The sequence below is a fragment of the Eptatretus burgeri genome, chromosome 13, assembly GCF_056783735.1.
Source record: "Eptatretus burgeri isolate ZD-2024b chromosome 13, Ebu_testis_v1, whole genome shotgun sequence".
In the NCBI taxonomy this organism is placed as follows: Eukaryota; Metazoa; Chordata; class Myxini; order Myxiniformes; family Myxinidae; genus Eptatretus; species Eptatretus burgeri.
This window is the reverse complement of record NC_140973.1, coordinates 62,316,398-62,334,873: the sequence shown is the minus strand read 5'-3', so window position 1 is coordinate 62,334,873 and position 18,476 is coordinate 62,316,398. Positions and strand designations below refer to the sequence as shown.

Below are 18,476 nucleotides of genomic sequence, written 5' to 3'. Positions count from 1 at the left end.
CTTCCAGAGGATTGTTGAGAAAGTGGATGGGGGGGGGGTTCTAAACGGTCCTTTCGAAGAGACAAAGAGTGAGTGTGAGATTTGTCCGGATTGAAAGACATGTTCCACGTGTTAGACCAGTTTGTGATTTTATCCAGATCTGCAGTGAGCGAAGAAGCTGCTGCTTGCCGGTCTGAGGGATGACCGATGGTACGGCAGAGGGTGGAGTCATCAGCAAAGAGATATAGAGGATTTTCCAGAGTCAGAGAGATCATTGATGAAAACCAGAAAAAGAACAGGTCCCAGAACGCTACCTTGAGGAACTCCAGCCTGGACTGGAAGAGGGGATGAAAGAACTCCATTTAGGGCCACACGGTGACTGTGACAGGAGAGGAAGTCTGCAAGCCATGAGTGGAGATGGCCTTGGATATCATGATATCATATCATATAACCTTGGATATCATATAACTTTTTGAGATATCATAATATATCTGAAACAGGGTACATTGTTTCTGGCCCTATCTCTCAATTTTAGAAATTCGGCCGATGTTGACAATTTGACCTTAAAAATAATTGATGGTTGAATTATTTGACCTGATATGCAAATCCCATGCCAAATTTCAAATCAATCGGATGAAAATGGAGGATTTTAGAAATTGCACCTAAGTTGGTGATCTTTGACCTCTGTTGACCTTTTGGCATATGCTGACCTCAGGAATAATTGGGGGGTTTTTTGCCAAGTAACAAACAAACAGACAGACAGAGAAATGTACACAAATGCAATACCCTCTCCTACCTTTCCTTTTAAATACCTTTCCAGTTTTTACAGTGTGCAAGATTCCCCTTCTTTGAGATCTTGGACAACCAAACCTTTCAGCCAATTCTCCGGTACCTTTTCCTCCTCCCAGGTTCTCTTAAACAAAATTGGGGAATTTCTACTCTTACTTCAACATTCGCTTTCAATAACTGCTGCAATGCTATCATGTCCAGATGCTTTATTGCTGTTAATTTTCTCAATTGCATCTCTTATCTACTCCAATATTCTTCTTCTTGCATTTGGCTGCTGGGTAGCTATCATTTTGTTGGGGTGCACTGATGATGCTGTAGCAATACACTGGTACTCATTTTGCCAACCTCAGAAGGATGACAGGCTGAGTCAACCCCACCTGGTGTTAATTCAGCGGAAAACGCAGCTCAAACTCAGGACCTTATGATTCCAAGCCAGCCACCCTAACCACAAAGTCAACACCCAGCTTATCTCCTCCAATGATGAACTCGAAGTATCAATAAGAACATCATCACTTGTTTTTATATCTGGTGAATACATTGATAGACTCAAAACAATAACAAAGACAGAGTATTGAGCTTTGTGAAACTTTTGGCTGAGCTCATAAAAATTGGATTATAAGTGCATTGGCAACAGGAAAAAGGCATGCACGTTTCAATAAACATGGTCATGAGGTGCCTTCCATCCAAGGACTACTAATTGTCAATGGAGTGTTGTCTCACCTTAACACTTTTATGCAACCTCCTTTGTTTTGTTGTTTTCCACCACCCCTGCCTTGGTACATCGACTACGACCCCAAATTCCAGCACAAAACTCGTAGGAATCACAAGTGTCTGTCCTTCAGGCCAAAGGCCAGAAATAAGGTTCGTAAGTGTCCGCTTGTCCCATCAGAAACTTTGGTTTACTTTATTTTAGGATTCTTTGTGACACATCTACTGACTTTGTTACTGTGTTCACTTGTTCGCATGCATGACTGATAATTGTGAACAAGGCAGGTTTAAGTCTGTGTTTCTGCTCACACACAGAGGTAAGGGTTTAAGGAATTATTAGGGAGGTTCACGATGTTCCTGAGTCAATGCAGAAATGCTTGCCATACTTGGTCGGTTTTATCTCAAACTAGTATGTTCTAAGTTTGTTCTGAAGAATTCCGTTTCGTAACCTGGGATTACTGCTTATGAATATGTATGTGTTACAGCCTTAATATCAATCCACTCCCTGAGATGGTGAACCGACTGGTGAATAGGCAATGTATTGCCAGTAACAGACGGTTGTTTCACCCCGATGATGCTGATAAGGGTCGGCAGCAGTTTTCTGGAATGAGACAATCTACATATTATAGGGATTCAGAAAAAGTTGGAATTTTGACATCATCCCTCCGATGCTCCATACATTCCCTCTTCTTTTCCCACCCGACTACATCCTTTAAGCGTCCCTTATTTTTCGAAGCAGCCTTCATTATCTACCCCATCATTCAAATATCAGTTTTTCAATGAAACCCCACTCCATTGCATATATGTAGTATGTACATTATTCTCCACCCCATTAAATATATGTAGTATGTACATTATTCTCCACCCCATTAAATATATGTAGTATGTACATTATGCGCCACCCCATTAAATATATATAGGCTGAACATTATGCCCCACCAACCCCATTGAATATGTAGTTTGTACATTATGCCCCACTCCACTGAATATATGTAATATGTGTGTAGGTCAAATTCAACACGTAAAACTCTAAATATTATAAAACTCACAAACAGCTCCTTTTTACCATATTTAATCACATGCATTTTTATGGTAAAATCAGTTTCTGCCACTGATGTCCTGTCGTCACCTGGAATTAGAAGTCAGAAACAAAGAATGACAACTGAAAGTGAAAGAACACCTTAACCGGCGCAGTCTTCATAAAAAGGACATGGGAAGGGTCTTCTAAAGTCTTACTTATCGCGGTTCCAAGCACGATCTTTATTTCCTATGAGTCGCCATTTTGTCTGAATTTCGATATTCCCCAATACAGAGAGCGCAAGGGGCAAATTTGATTGGTCAAGACGGTGTAATATTTTGTCCAAGTGCAATACTGCAAAACTGGAGGCCTTTTAAAGTGCAAACAAGATGATTTGTGTTCTACAGTGTTCAAGAATATAATTCAATTGAAATAAAATGATTTTAAAGATTGTAGAAAAATGAAAATTTCGGAAGTTTACCATTGCTGATGCACCATCTATTACATCACCCAATACATCACGTTTCATTAGTTATTCATGCCCATTGTTTGTGTCCTTTATGACATCACTAAAACAGTAAGTTTCCTGTTTGGAATTATTTTCAATTTTGTTTGACTGTAAGACAGGCGAAACAATTACCTTACTCTCTGCGCATGTGTGATTCCTTACCATTTGCCAAATTCAGAGCCAAAGTATTGCTAAACTGCAGGTTCGTGTTCCAATTCATGTTCCGATTCATGTTCTAAAGTGTTCAAAACATAAAATTCAATAGAAATTGAGTTGTCCCTCGATCATAGACTGACGTCCGTCGACAGACAGACAGACAAAGTGAACCAATTGCTTAACCCTGCTTTTTGCCTCTCGCACACCGGGTAATAAGTCGGGGCAACCGTTTTTGAGATCATTGTAATGTCCCCAGAAGTCAGTCTCGCTCCTCGAAATCCAATAACAAGGTTTATTGCAAGCAAGAGGCAAAATATTTCGGTATGACCGACAATCAGAGCGGACATCACCATTCCCGGTTGTGGCGCGCTTCTCCCACGCTCCACCCTTCCGGGTCCGGATGTATGTCATTAAAGCTTCAAATAGCACAATAAAACAAATTACGACTGGTGAGATTCCAAGGGTAAACAAGAAAACACTAACTCTAACCCTTAGCTTCTTACAATATCTCACATTCCTCTAACCTAAGATCACAACATTGTACAGGCAGGCATTAGGTACAATCATAATCCTTCAAGTCGGTTGTATGTTTAGCTGACGGTCTGATCGACATAATCCATCGCTCAAGTTCGCACGAGGGTTTGGCCCTTCTGGATGTTCCAACCCCATAGTTGACGCCTCATCACAAAGGCCCCCACCCGACTGCACTACAGGCTCTTCCTGGTCCACAATCATACTTCAAAGGCTGGGAGAGCTCCTCTCCTCTGAGAGCTCTGGCTGAGGACGCAACTGGTCCACGTGCCAACGTATAGGTCCACCTCCATCTACATGTACCTGATATGACACTGATCCGGTCTGCTTTGTCACTGTACCCCGCAGCCATGGATCCCCTTGTCCATGGTTCTTTGCAAACACCGTATCCAGAGGAACAAAACCACGATCTGTGCCACCACAATACTCCTTTTGATGCTCTTGCTGTTGAGTTACACGCACATTCACTCTTGGGCGAACCAGATCCAGGCGCAATGTCAAATTGCGATTGAACAACAATTCGGCTGGTGTACGGCCCATCGTCGTGTGGGGTCAAATTATACCTCAGTTGCAAACGGGCCAACTTATTCCTCAGACTGTCATTCTCCACAGTCACCTTCTTCATTGCCTGTTTAAAGGTCTGTACCATCCTTTCTGCCAGGTCATTGGAAGCCAGTCGGACTGGAGTCGAAGTAGAACGACAAACTCCATTCCAAGCACAAAAGGCTCGAAATTCAGCAGCGGTGAAACAAGTGCCATTGTCCGACACCAGATGTTACACTAGCCCATTGGTTTTAAAAAAGGTTCATCAGACATTCAATTGTAGCTATTGCAGTAGCAGATGCCACTATTCGGATTTCTACAAATTTTGAAAATGCATCAGAAGCCACCAAGAACATTCGTCCCAGGAAAGGACCTGCATAATCCACATGGAGCCATTGCCATGGTTTAGCTGGCAAGTCCCACAGGTGCAATGCTGCTGTAGGAGGGTTCCTGGCATTCATTTGGCAGGCATTGCAATCCTACACCAAACTTTCAAGAGCCTGAGTGAGGCTGGGCCACCACACATAGCCTCTGGTTAAGGCCTTCATATGAACCACCCCTGGATGCGTCTCATGCAATTCCTCTAATATTGCTGCACAACCAGGCTTTGGAATGACAACTCGATGGTCCCATATGATACATTCACAGTCAATGCTAAATTCCTCTTTCTGGCTGAAAAAAGGTTTCAGTTCCTCGCATGAACAATAGTCACGCCATCCCATCTGCAGGTACCCGAAGACCTGGCATAACACTCGGTCCCTCCTAATCCAATTCTTAATGTCTATGGAGGTAACTGGAGATGAGTAGGTATCCACCATGTGCCTGACCATCTCAGTCTCCGGCACATTGGGAGTTTTGCCCAGACTCTCTGGCAAGGGTAACCAACTCAGTCCATCACAATTACCATGAGCCTTCCCCGGTTTATGCCTCAGTGCATATGAACATGCAGTGAGAACTATTCCCCAATGAATGACTTTTGAAGATGTCATCTGCAGAATGGGTCGGCCTTCTCCCAATAAACCCAACAAGGGTTGATGATCACTGTGAATCTCCACGTGGCGACCCCAAATGTATTGATGGAATTGCTTCACTCCAAACATGACCGCAAACCCTTCTCTGTCCACTTGGGCGTAATTCCGTTCTGCCTGTTTAAGAGTCCTCGAAGCAAATGCAATGGGCCTTTGGGTACCATCGTCCATCACATGCGACAAGAGTGTACCCACTCCATATGGTGAAGCATCTACCGATAACACTAGTGGTTTGTTACTGCGTAATGCACAAGGACCTCTGCTGACATCAACAACCCTTTGAATACTGAAAAGTTCGCTGCTGTTCAACCCCCCCCCGCCCCCCCCCCCATTTCCACGCAATGCCCTGACGTAACAAATGGTGCAGGGGTTCCAAAACCGATGAAACCTTTGGAAGGAACCGGCGTTGATAGCTTAACATCCCGAGAAAACCCTTCAGCTGGCTCACATTCTGTGGTTGAGGAGCATCCACGCACGGACTCCTGTACAGACCGAGTACTCAAACTGTTAAAACGGTATCAACAGTATGTGACGGATTCTTTGAATAAGCATTTTGCTCGGTTCAACCGAATGCCTGCCTTTCGCAGACGATGAAACACTTCACACAGCCTGGTTCCTGCCTGACACAAGGATGTCGTCCAGACAAACCACTACAAATTGCTTTGATCTTGATGTGCTTTCCACGAACCTCTGTAAAATCGCTGGAGCCGACGATACGCCATGGGGCATATGGTTGTAGCGATACAACCCACGATGCGTATTGATGGCAGTCTCATCCTTCGGCTTCGGCTCTTCCAGCTCCAGCTGTTGGTAAGCAGCCGTTCGGTCCAACTTGGACCATCTCTGACCACCGCTCATCACGGCCAATAAGTCATCAATCTTAGGAATAATACTTGAGACCACATTCAAAATACGATTTGGTATCCTGACGCCATCACAGTCCGACACTCGCTTTTTTACCTCTCTCCATGACTTGTTTATGTTTTTCCTCAATCTGTTCACTACTCATTTACCAACTTCGATTCCGACAAATAAAACAATAAATAATAGAAATCGTAATTGTAATCCATTGTGTGCTTTTTGCAAGAAAAGCTTTTTGTTTTCAATATTTTTTCTGGGGCATTGTGGTTCCGGCTCCGAGTCCAGGGTGTCAGTGGTTCGATTCCGATCCGAGCCTAAGTGTACTACATACTTTTAAAATGGTATGTGCTGCTTCTTCGCTAGACACTCAGCATTTAGAGGATAAACCATGGATAAACCTCATGGATTGCGCCCCTCGGGGTGGGGAAGATTTCTCCCAAAAAGGTCCCACTGTTCTGTTGTGTACGGCAGCTTGGCTGCCAGGTATCTATCATTTCTTAGAAGCATGGTTGTGCCGCTGATGCTGTGCCCCTCTACCAGTACATTGGTACTTATTTAGCCAACATTGGAAGGATGACAAGCTGAGTCAACCTCACCTGGTGTTAATTCAGTGGCCAACAGGGCTCGAACTCAGGACTCGAAGATCCCAAGCCAGCCACCCTAACCACAAAGCAAACACCAGGCTTAAAGGCCCCACTGTCTGCAGAGTAAAGAGCACCACCACGAGATGGAACTGCCTGAAGGCAGAACGTTCCAGGAAGTTACTTCTCCCAAGGTCAATGGCTGTGTTTGCCTGAAGTCAATTCTTCTGTTATCTCGCATCTTTGTCTGAAATGTGTTGTGCAATTCGTTTGTGCGAATCTGTTAGCAATGCATTGCCTATTCACCAGTCGGTTTGCGTGACTTCTTTTCCATAAGCCTAAAGAACCTGTAAAAGAACAAATAAATAAAGATGCACCTGAAACAATATCATTGTGTTTGCTGCGCAAACTCTCAATCTTCCACCCACCATTTTAGATATGGAATGTTCAATGTAAAACATGCAACATCCCAGTTCAAAATCTATCCCACCCCCACTCCACACCATTACCTTCCATATTAGTAACATCGACTGAGCTTAAACACTATCGATGGAGAAAAAAATACATAAAATAAAAACATGCCTCGAAAAACATATATGTGTAGTCTCTCCTAAAACTACAACGGAACTCGGGATGAGCGCACACCTCTGCCAGGCTGAACAGGTTAAGGACGGATCTGGATCCACACCTGAACCCAAATTGAATCGGCTTGTTCTTGTCACCTACCCAACTCATCCACCAAGTTTTGTCACAACCCATCCATAACTTTTTGAAATATCCTGCTAGATATCGTTTTCGACCCTAACTCTCAATGTTGAAGAATCATTTAAAAAAATTCTTAATTCTTGCGTCCAGATCCAGACCTTCACCAAAATATAAGCAATTCGCCCTCGTCTCCTTCGCCAACCAGTTCACCAAGTTTTGTCCGAATCCGTCCAAAACTTTTTGAGATATCCCGCTCACAAACAGACAGCAGACAGGGGTGAAAACATAACCTCCGTCTACCTTCAGTGAGGGAGATTACTTATTTATTCATATGTAGCCTGTGGCTGCTTGGCTGCATCATTTTCTGGGGGCATGGCTGTACCACTAATGCAGTGCCCACTGTTATGAGGAACTCATAAGCTGGTTCTCATTTTGCTGATTTCAGAAGGATGACAGGCCGTCAACCCACCTGGTGTTAATTCAACAGCCAACAGAGGCTTGAACTCAAGATCCTGAGATCTTAAGCCAGCCACCTTAACCGTTAAGCCAATACCAGGCTTGGTGAGGGAGGTAAAAAGATAACAGTACATTGAAAATGCTAATTTAAACTAAAGCGGTGGTAAAATGCTACTTTTAACTTAAATATATTATCGGAAGGGCTGATAGAATGACCTCCAAGTACACACTACTCACCTCTAAGCTGTCTAGCCTGGGTTTGAATCCCGATCTATAGCTACAAACTGTCTTGCATACTGATGCTTCACAGGCAGGGTCATTCATCAACGTGTGTGCCGTCCCTTGGATGGACGTTAAACTGGCCGTCCTGCCTGGCAGCATTAGTTGGTGGACGAAAAAGATCCCACGGGGTGTCTTTTGCGAAGAATCGGCAAGCTATCACCGGCACCCTGAAGCGGTTCCAAATTCCTGCCCCAACTACTGCTGGGAGAGGGATGGCAAACCATCCAGCATTACCCCAGGTATTGGCACTGCTTTGGTGGAACCAACGCTTTTCAACACAGAGTTAGGTACATTAATCAGTTAGTCAAATTATAGGTAATCAATATATGGAACATTAAAAGATAAAGGAAAGATTTTTTGGGGTCAAGGAATGGGGAAAATTATATAAAACATTTATATATTTTTAACTTTAAAAAAAGGTACTCAAGTTGACTACTTCATCAGGGGTGTTAAAGGGCAGTTCCTACATCACCAACCCTTTCCTCCCCCCAACCCACGCTCCAATCTTTGCGGGGGAAGACATCCTTGCAAGCAGCAGCCTTTTACAAGCACAGTGATGCACAAACAAGGCCAATAATGCATATAAATGTGGGTCAGCATAACCCAGCAGGGATGGCTCTGCCGTGAGGCTTGGCAGAGACAGCACTTTGAGCACGCCGTCTGTTCTGTGCCAAGAGACACGTTTCCCGGCGAGTTCCAATTACTCACTAATAGTATAGAGATAGTCTCCCCCCCCCAATCCAACCCAAAGTCCTCACCCTGCCACTCCCAACCACAACTCCTCAACCCCTCCCCAACTAAAAGTCCTCAACCCCCCCACCCCCACCCTGGCCCAACTCTGTCCTCCCCTCCTCTAACTCACAAAAGCAAATGAGCATTCCCACATTGAAACAGTAGAATATTTAACACTTTCCCTTCCCCTATCATGCTATCACCAACTTCACAGAAACCCTATCACAGTCACCAGTCCAACTCACAATCCCACGAAGTATGTGAAAACTCTGTAGTCGCGAGACTCCAGGAAGTCCTTGGACAAAGACTTAGGTTTTATGGTCCCAAATCGAGTTGCTTAAGAGAAAATAGTCAGTGTGTCGACAACAGATCGCTGCCTTGATCACCGAGGCCTATCTTCACAAGGCCCCTGGTGCTCATCTAAAAATAGGCATCAGGGGCCATGTGAAGATAGGCTCAAAATCCTTTTAATGGTTGTTTGGTCATTTTACAATGGAAGGGAAAACTTAGAGTGAGGGCATGGCGATTGTGAATATGACAGTTCTGAAGAGGTCTTTGACTTCGCATAGCAGTTTTATCATATAAGGAAAAGATATCCGAGGCCTTTGGAATCCGTGTCAACATGGCGATCGTACCATACGTATGAAGTTTCACGTTGATCTGTTAAGCGGTTCTGGAGAAGACGATTTTTTTACGTTTTTTCTTTTAAATCCAACATGGCCGCCAAAGCATGTGACCAATGACATCATAAATATAATTTTTCACTCACATCGGGTTATACATCAGATACAGTATATGAAGTTTAAGATCTGTCGGATAAGGATGTCGATTCAACCAAATATGGCTGGAATACTACTTCACCGATGATGTCATAATTATCACCCAATGTACCCTGTGGGGAGTTGATGGCAGGTGCTGAGTTTCAATTTTCTTCGCCGAGTGGTTTCGGAGTGGAATATTGTCCAGATTTTTTTTTTCCATTCATCCAATATTGCTGCCATACCATGTGACCAATGATGTCAGAGTTATCAATAAAATATTCTCCATGAGGAGTCTGTCCCGTGTTTAAAATTTCACATCGATCTGACAGGCGGTAGCAGATACATTTTTTGTTTTTTAAGTGAAAATATATAGAAGTGGAGACAGACAAACAGACAGACAGACAGACACACACACACAGCAGTGGTCTAGCATCCCCTTCAGGGCGAGACTAGCAAGAGAGTAATTGGGTGATCGAATCGACGTGGCCGACACAATGCCAGCTTCGGCCAGAGTGCTGCCATGCCTACAATGAACAAGCAGATCAACATTCACAATAAACCCCCCCCCCCAAAGAATCGTAATGACTCCTTGCTTTTGAGATAATTAAATTACACATCGTTGCCAAACCATACATTATGAGGAGTGGGAGTCTTGCTCGTATAAACGGGTCCAATTGGAGCAGTTGTTTCCTCGATTGCAATTCCATAGCGACACGCCGGCACACCACGAGTCGGCCTATTGGCTTGATCAACTACTAAGTTTGCACACACGAATGGACCTTGTATAAATCAAAAGTCTAAAATGACTTACTCACCAACAAACCAGAATTAACTACAAGAGCACTCGGTAGAGCACATACCTCCTCCAGGTTGATTAGTTTACGTTTTGTATCCCACTGATAGACCGGATCTGGATTCGGACCTGAACTAAAATCGAATCAGCTTGTTCTGGTCACCTAACCAACTTATCTACCAAGTTTCGTCCATCACTCAATGGTGAAGAATCACTTAAAAAAATTCTCGAATCCGGATACGGATTCGGATCTTCACCAAAATCTAATCAATTCTTCCTTATTACATACCCAACCTGCCCACCAAGTTTCGTCCGAAAACGTCCACAATTTTTTGAGAAATTTTGTTCACAAACAAACATACAGGGGTGAAAACGTAACCTCGATCCACCTTTGGTGTTGGAGGAAATTCGTGCGAATCGTGGAAACACCTTGATCCATGGAAGGAGATGCACAGTTCATCAAAACGAGTACAGTGGTGTAATGAACACCGTCAGTCAATACCAAATACGGTACAACAACGCCCTCTATAATCAAAACCACGGTAGCAATGTTCCAAAACAAAACGGCTGCCTTGCAATGCGGTATCCAACAGGCACATTGTCACATGTGGTGCGGGAGAGACCAGCTACCTCTACTGTTCCATACAAACACTGAACGCTGCAGCCGAGTCTCACGGAACAAAAGTTTCCCTTTCGTTCCAAAGCCCTGTCATCGCATTCAAAACAATTCGCACGAAAATGAGTTTTGAAAAAAAAAGAAGTTCCAAACGATGTTTTCACATCTAAAAGTTTTCCGTTGCAACATGACGAACTTAAACGGATACAGACAAGAGAAGATTAATTCGTCGGGATATTTTTAGGACAGACATTTTGACTTTTAAAATGAATACGACGTGAAATTTGAATGAACCTGTGGGCTTTCAATAAGCTTTTAATGATCTTAAATAATGCCGCACTTCTTCAAAAAAAAAAAAAGAGAAGGAAAATTTGAAAGCCTGGCTAATTTGGTGGAGGTTTCTAACGATATCTAATACAAAGAATTGCCTCTCGTACGCACTCTTCTGTCTTCACACTATTCGCATTTTGGCATTTGATTTGATAGCTCGAAGTTGGAGAATTAGGGAATTCGGAACGTGTCGCGCGGATCGACTCGCTGCAAAGGACCCAAACTATGGAATACCGCACTCACAAGGCGGTGAATGTGGTTTCAGCAACGGATCTTGTGCACGATGCAGATACAAATCACCGCTAAATGATTATTCTCATGAAAGTAGATTCTCCATAACAACATCTCTGGAACGTTCGCACACGGGTGTCTTACAACAATGTGGGCATGCTGTACAAAAGTTACATTGAGCAAAGCAATGCTTGCAATATTATGAGCCAAAGTTGCTTGTGGCAAACTCGTGACATTGAACCGTGCTGGCATAGCATCCAAAACCTGTCTGTGGATTGCACTAGAAATTATATGAAGCTCGTCCCTGCTAGATGATACCACAAGGGAATATATCGACTTACAGTGCCTTCAGAAAGTATTCACACCCCTCGACGTTTTGACACATTTTGTTGTGTTACATCCTGAATTTGAAATGGATTAAATTTAAATTTTTTGTCACCAATCTACACAAAATACCCCATAATGTCAACGTGAAAACATGTTTTTAGATATTTTTACAAATTAGTGAAAAATGAAAACCTGAAATGTCTTGCATCAAAAGTATTCAATCCCCTGAGTCAATACTGTGCAGAAGTGTCTTTGGCAGCGATTACAGCTTCAAGTCTTCTTGGGCATGTCTGTATCAGGTATGCACATCTGGATTTAGGGATTTTCTCTCATTCTTCTTTGCAGATTTTCTCAAGCTCTGTCAAGTTGGATGGGGAGTGTCGGTGAAAAGGAATCTTCAAGTCTTTCCACAGGTTCTCAATGGGATTCATGTCCGGCCTTTGGCAGGGCCACTCAAGGACTTTCATGTTCTTGTTCTGAAGCCGTTCCAGTATTGCTTTGGCTGTATGCTTGGAGTCATTGTCCTGTTTGAACATAAATCTTTGCCGCAGTCAAAGGTCTTTTGCAATCTGAAGTAGGTCTCCTCAAGGATCTGCCTGTTTTTGGCTCCAATCATTGTTCAATAAACAAACAGCCAGCCAGTGAGCTCCTCTGTCCTTACAAATCTTCCAGTCCCTGCCGCTGAAAAGCATCCCCATAGCATGATGCTGCCACCACTATGCTGCACTGTAGGGATGGTGTTAGATGGGCGATGAGCGAGCTGTGCTCACTTTCCACCAGACGTAGCAATTTGCGTTCAGGCCAAAGAGTTCAATTTTCATCTCATCAGACCATAGAATCTTTGTCCTCATGTTCTGTCTTTCACGTGCCCTTTAGCAAACTCCAGGTGTGTTGTCATGTGCCTTTTTCTCAGGAGTGGCTTCTTTTTGGCCACTCTCCCATAAAGCCTAGATTTGTGAAGTGCTGCATAGATTGTTCTCTTATCTCAGCCAAGGAACTCTGTAGTTCTGTCAGAGTGGTCATTGGTTTCTTGGTCACCTCCCTGTCCTTCTTACCTGGTTGCTCAGTTTGGTCAGACGGCCAGCTCGAGGAAGAGTCTGGGTAGTTCCATATTATTTCCATTTCCTAATGATGGAGCTCACTGTACTCTTGGGAACTTTCAACACTAGAAATTGTTTTATACCCCTTCCCAGATCTGTGCCTCCTCACAATTCTATCTCGGAGTTCTACGGACAGTTCCTTGGACTTCATTGTAGTATTTCTGCTGACATAAACTGTCAACTTTGGGACCTTATATAAAGGTGTCTTTCTTTATAAATTATGTCCATTCAATCGAATTGGCCACAGGTGGACTCCAATCAAGTTGTAGAGATAGCTCAAGGATGATCAAAGGAACTTGGATGCACCTGAGCTCAATTTGAAGTATCAAAGGGGTTGAATACTTCTTGATGCAAGATATTTCATTATTTTCATTTTTAATTAACTTGTAAAAATTTCTAAAAACATGTTTACACTTTGTCATTATGGGGTATTTTGCGTACATCGATAAAAAAAAATTTTTTTCAATAAATTCATTTTAAATTCAGGCTGTAACACAACAAAATGTGACAAAAGTCTCGGGGTGTGAATACTTTCTGAAGGCACTGTATATGGGAGAGGTACTCAGAAGAGTTGAGCAGTGTGAGGAATAAAGGGAAAGAAGGATAGGGAAGATCAGAAGAAGGGGAAGGAAGAAGGATGTATGAAACATAAAGGAGAAAGGGTTGAAAGGAATAGGAGGGAGGTGAAAAAGTCCGCCATATGCGTACTCAATATGGGACTTTCAAAATGACGCATGAATGCTAAATGAGGCCTCCTGGGCATGCGCTGTGGGGTGTGTTTACACTAACTTGATTCTGCTAGACTTTTAAGCATAAATGTGTTTTATAAATATTTTTTAGCATTTAGGGGAAGAGTGGCAATTTAAACTTGGGTAAGCATAATTGTTCTGCTCCTGAATGCAAATCGGACTCAAGGAAATATCGGAAGATGAAAAATATCCGTGGATGAGAGGAGTCGAGTTCGTACCATTTCCTGTTAATACTGTTGTGGGAACTATTCTTAGGGGCGAATAAAACTGCTTGGTGTAATGCAGTTATCTCCTTAATATTTGTTTAGAATAAGCATCATGTAATTAATTGTGAGGTTAGATATGCGATGCTACAACGTGCAGATAGGTGTTTGTTTTCCCTGCCGTGTTGTTCTATCCCCCACATCTAACCTCTGGCTTTGTTTTTATGTTGTTTTCCTCTATTTAAATGCTCTTTCCAAAGCACACACAAGAGCCTTCAAGATCAAGACTCCACGGAAAAATGTGCAGGTGTCTCGAAACTGCATCATCAAAAATGGCAGTTATTATTATTTTTTTTTAAAAGCCTAAGTGTGCAGAGCTGATAATGTCCGATTGTGCAGAGTTATGAACGACCGAGTGTGCAGAGCAGAGATGCCAGAAGGAGCCCTGCTGACAAAACCAGAAAATTGCGCTCCGAGGAGAGAAGTCAGTTTTAGTTTTGCCCATGGTCCAACTCAAGCTTCATTTCCTCTTTGTTCACGTAACTCTTGCCTGCATTGGTGAACTGCTGACCAGTTGATAAATGCTACACAGACTTGCCGCATTGATGAACAGCAATTTCCTTGTGAAGGGACCTGCCCAGAGCTCCAGCACGGCTTTGCCTCTGGGTTTGAAAGTGACCTCTCAACATTGTTTGTGTTCCTTTTTTGTACATCATAACGTGTGAATGAATGAGCCCTAAGATAGAAGAGATAAGAAATCTGCATTTGCTTGGTATGTTTGAGGGTGCATAATAAATGTTTTGGTGGGGGTTAATGGGTTATATTATCAATTAATTTGAATTCGTTATTAACATTGCGCTTTGCTTCATATAATCCTTCCCCCAAACATTTGTTTAATAAATATACCTGGACTCAGGGATGGATTCTGTGCATTGTGGTTGCCTCGTTGGATGATTTAGGCTGGTTGTAGTGTCGTTCGAAAAGCCGGTTCAAACCGGTCTTCAGCCCCAGTCCCGATAAATGGTTGCTCGGCCAGATTAGAAATGTCGCAGTATGCCTATTGGCACTTCACCCGGTTGATTCCACGGTCTCTGAGTATTGTAACGTGGCAAACAGGCCCGGGAACTTCCTTGGGGCTGTGAACTTAGCTGGCGGTAGCGGTCATTTTGACAGGATCTGCGGGACTCCAATTCACGTACCATTTCCTGTTAACATAATTAGCGAGGGGAGGCAATGATAACACACATTCACATATACACATGAACAGAAGCTTCTCCTTTCACCAATAAATCCAAAAATGTAGTATAATTTATAGTGGCCATGGAACCAAACTATGTGTATATATATATATATATTAGAATGGTACTCACAGCCCATACAATTCCCACTCTCCCAGCCCACTCCCTCCTCCTCCCATACATGAGTAATATTAAATATAATTTCAAGCTTTCCTTGTGCATCAACAAGCTTTAGATATGACCTTCCAATTAGTGTTAAAGTGGCACAGAGGTTTGGGAAGAATACCCTCCTTTGGGTCTTGACCATAATATATCAACTTTTTGGACGAGTTGATAAGAAAGTTCTCAAAATCCTTAATTTTGACTTAGGTGGTCCAACGGCACCCACAGCCCTAAGAAGGTGGTCCAATGACACTCAGAGCTCTTAGAAGGTGGTCTAACAGCATTTCGTTTTTTTTCTTCTTCTTCGTTTGGGCACACGCTTTTCGCACAGGTACATTTCCCAAAGTATTTTTGGTTTCTTTAAAAGCTTGGTGAGCTGTTTCATGCTACAATCCTTTCCTGGCACATATAATATACGTCCAGACCACTCTGGTATAATTTGTTACTCGGGGTTTCTGCGCATGCATGCCAAGCAATCTGGGACGTATTATATCATTTCGAAAGTCACGTATCACTAAATGTCCTCTTACCTGAGAGATTAGAATGGTGTATGACAAGTGATAGTGGAAAAATAAGTGGGAAACTTTCACTTCATCCTTCTGCCACAACAAAACGCAAGTGAAGAGGAATTTCCAAAAACGTATTTAAACTAGAAGGGCACTCGGTGGAGCGCATACCTCCATCCTGTAATGCCTGATCCACGAGAACATATCTGACCCAATACATTTTTAAACGAGAAGATCACGTGGTAGAGCGCATACCACCACCACGCATTGCCTGATCCATGAGAACATATCGGGTCCAATCAATACATTTTTGAAATATCAGCCTATGTATCGTTTTTGGCCCTATCTCTCAATGGTGAAGAATCACTTAAGTAATTAAATAATTCTCGTATCCAGATTTGGATCTTCACCAAAATCGAATCAATTCGTCCTTGCCACACAAGCAACGTGTTCAACAAGTTTCGTCCGAATCCGTCCAAACTTTTTGAGATATCGTGCTATATATCGTTTTTGGCACTATCTATCAATGGTGAAGAATCACGTAAAAACTCTCGTAGTCAGATTCTGATCTGGATCTTCACCAAAATCTAATCAGTTCGGCCTTGTCACACTCCCAACCTGTCCACAAAATTTCATCTGGATCTGTCGACAACTTTTTGAGATATCCTGTACACAAACAAACAGAAAGAGGTGAAAACATAACCTCATTAACCTTTGGTGGAGATAACAATATCAGATGCACAAGGACGGCACAATATAATTTTTTTTTAATGCACAGTTAAAACCAGTTTGTTACCGAGTGGCAAATATTAACTGCACAAAATGTTTACGAGTGTTCTGATGTCAAGGGGTTTGGCTCGTAATTTTATAGTAGTTCTCCGAGACAAATAAATAGTCTTTCCAAAGCTTTATTTTTTTTTGAACTGTTCGCCAAAAGTATTTTTTTTAAACTGTTTAACTGTTCGAAGCTTGTACCCGACAGAAACTTTAGAAAGACTTTCATTAGAGGCTGCTGTGAAACACTGCATACAAGAGAAACAAATAAACCCAAACACATTTGCATCTAGACAGAGCTTGTCACAAACCACCCACACAATGAGAACCTTGGAGCCATGAACTATAAATTATATAGTGGCAGGATGGCTCTCTTAAATGTTGTCTCGATCGGGTTATACCCCACTTAGAATCCCACCGAACCCAAAAACTGCCAATCCATCTGCATTTAAATGTTGTTGACGTTTAAAAAAGAAAAAAATAAACTCCACAATATGTTTTGAAAGGAGTAAGCCATTGCATTTCGCTACTGTCTAAATCCCCTCCATAATACCTCAATAATAAGCACTACATGCTTAAGCACAACAGGTGAATCGGCTGGGGTATGGGATATGCCTAAGGCATGATGGGCCAAATAGCCTTGACCAGTCTCACACAGCGAGTGGAACTCTATAATAATGAAGATAAATCACTATGTACTTAGATATCCAAAAAAGTTTAAAACACAAACTCAGGTTTGTAAAAATTTGCGTTTGTATAATGCATTTATCCGATTCATTCTAAGTCAACAGTCGGCTCTTCGACTGAACTCAGATAACATTGATCTTCAGCATCCAGTCCTCTTGATAAAGCAATGAAGTGTGATTCATAAGAATGGCAAATTGCATTTTGAGAATATCAAATATTCATTTCAATGAGGCAAAAGTTTGTCTATTATTCATCAAAATCAAAAATATTCTGCATCAAAATCTGCGCTCACTATGGGGTTCTACGGGGGGGGGGGGGGAGGTCTTGAGAAGGACTTGGTGCAAACCAACTCTTTTGAAAATCCTGCTCAAATTTCGTCAGTTGGATGAAAATTGGCAATTTTATAAATTCAGACCGATGTTGAACTTCTGGCCTACAATGACCTCAAAAATAGTTGGCGGTTGAATTTAGTGAGCTGATATGCAAATTCTGTTCAAATTTCAAGTCAATCAGATGAAAATTCAGGATTTCAGAAATTTGGCCTATGTTGGCCTCAAAAATAATTGGCGTTTGACTTTGGAGACCTGATATGAAAATCCTGTTGAAATTTGAAGTCAATCGGATGGAAATTGCTCATTTTAGAAATTTCCGGCCTATGCTAACCTTTTGGCCAATGTTGACCTCAAAAGAGTGACCGCGATATCACATGGTTATGTAACATGTGGTAAAGTTTCAATTTCCTCCGCTGAATGGTTTCGATGTATGCTCTTAAAATGCAGACACAATGTACGACGTATGTACGTATACTTTTGAGTGCTCTACCCTGCTTTTCGCTTCGCGAGCGCAGGGTAAAAATCAGGGTCTAATAGGGCCTGTGGTGGATTTGGGTGACTGCTACTCCTGATCCAGGTGAGCTACAGGACGCACGGTCCTATTTTTAAACTTGGACCACATTCTAAGACAAATTATTGAATCCAAGGCATGCAATTCTCCCCTCAAGTGGCAAATACACTCCATTCTAAAAATCACATAAGATAGTACAGCTTCAGTACAATAAGTATTGCAAAGGTTGCAGTAAAGTAATGGGTTTGTTTTGTTTGTTTTTTACAAAATTCCAAGCTG

The 18,476-nt window shown here is 42.4% G+C and overlaps 2 long non-coding RNA genes across 4 annotated transcripts in view; one reads left to right on the top strand and one right to left on the bottom strand.

The window, feature by feature from the left end:
- The window catches only part of LOC147014630 (uncharacterized), a 38,713-nt gene extending 23,809 nt beyond the window's left edge, over positions 1-14,904 (top strand). The window contains exons 3-4 of one of the 2 annotated variants that reach the window (XR_015050830.1): positions 1,573-1,629; positions 14,248-14,904. This is a non-coding gene — a long non-coding RNA (uncharacterized LOC147014630). Of the gene's footprint in view, positions 1-1,572; positions 1,630-5,847; positions 7,081-14,247 lie in introns of those variants that run through there. The other variant, XR_015050831.1, reaches the window with a different exon arrangement.
- LOC147014629 (uncharacterized) overlaps positions 1-18,476 on the bottom strand; it is a 51,544-nt gene that overhangs the window by 23,956 nt on the left and 9,112 nt on the right. For both annotated transcript variants that reach the window (XR_015050829.1, XR_015050828.1), the window contains exon 2: positions 14,894-18,476. This exon is cut by the window's right edge and continues 911 nt beyond it. This is a non-coding gene — a long non-coding RNA (uncharacterized LOC147014629). The remainder of the gene's footprint in view (positions 1-14,893) is intronic.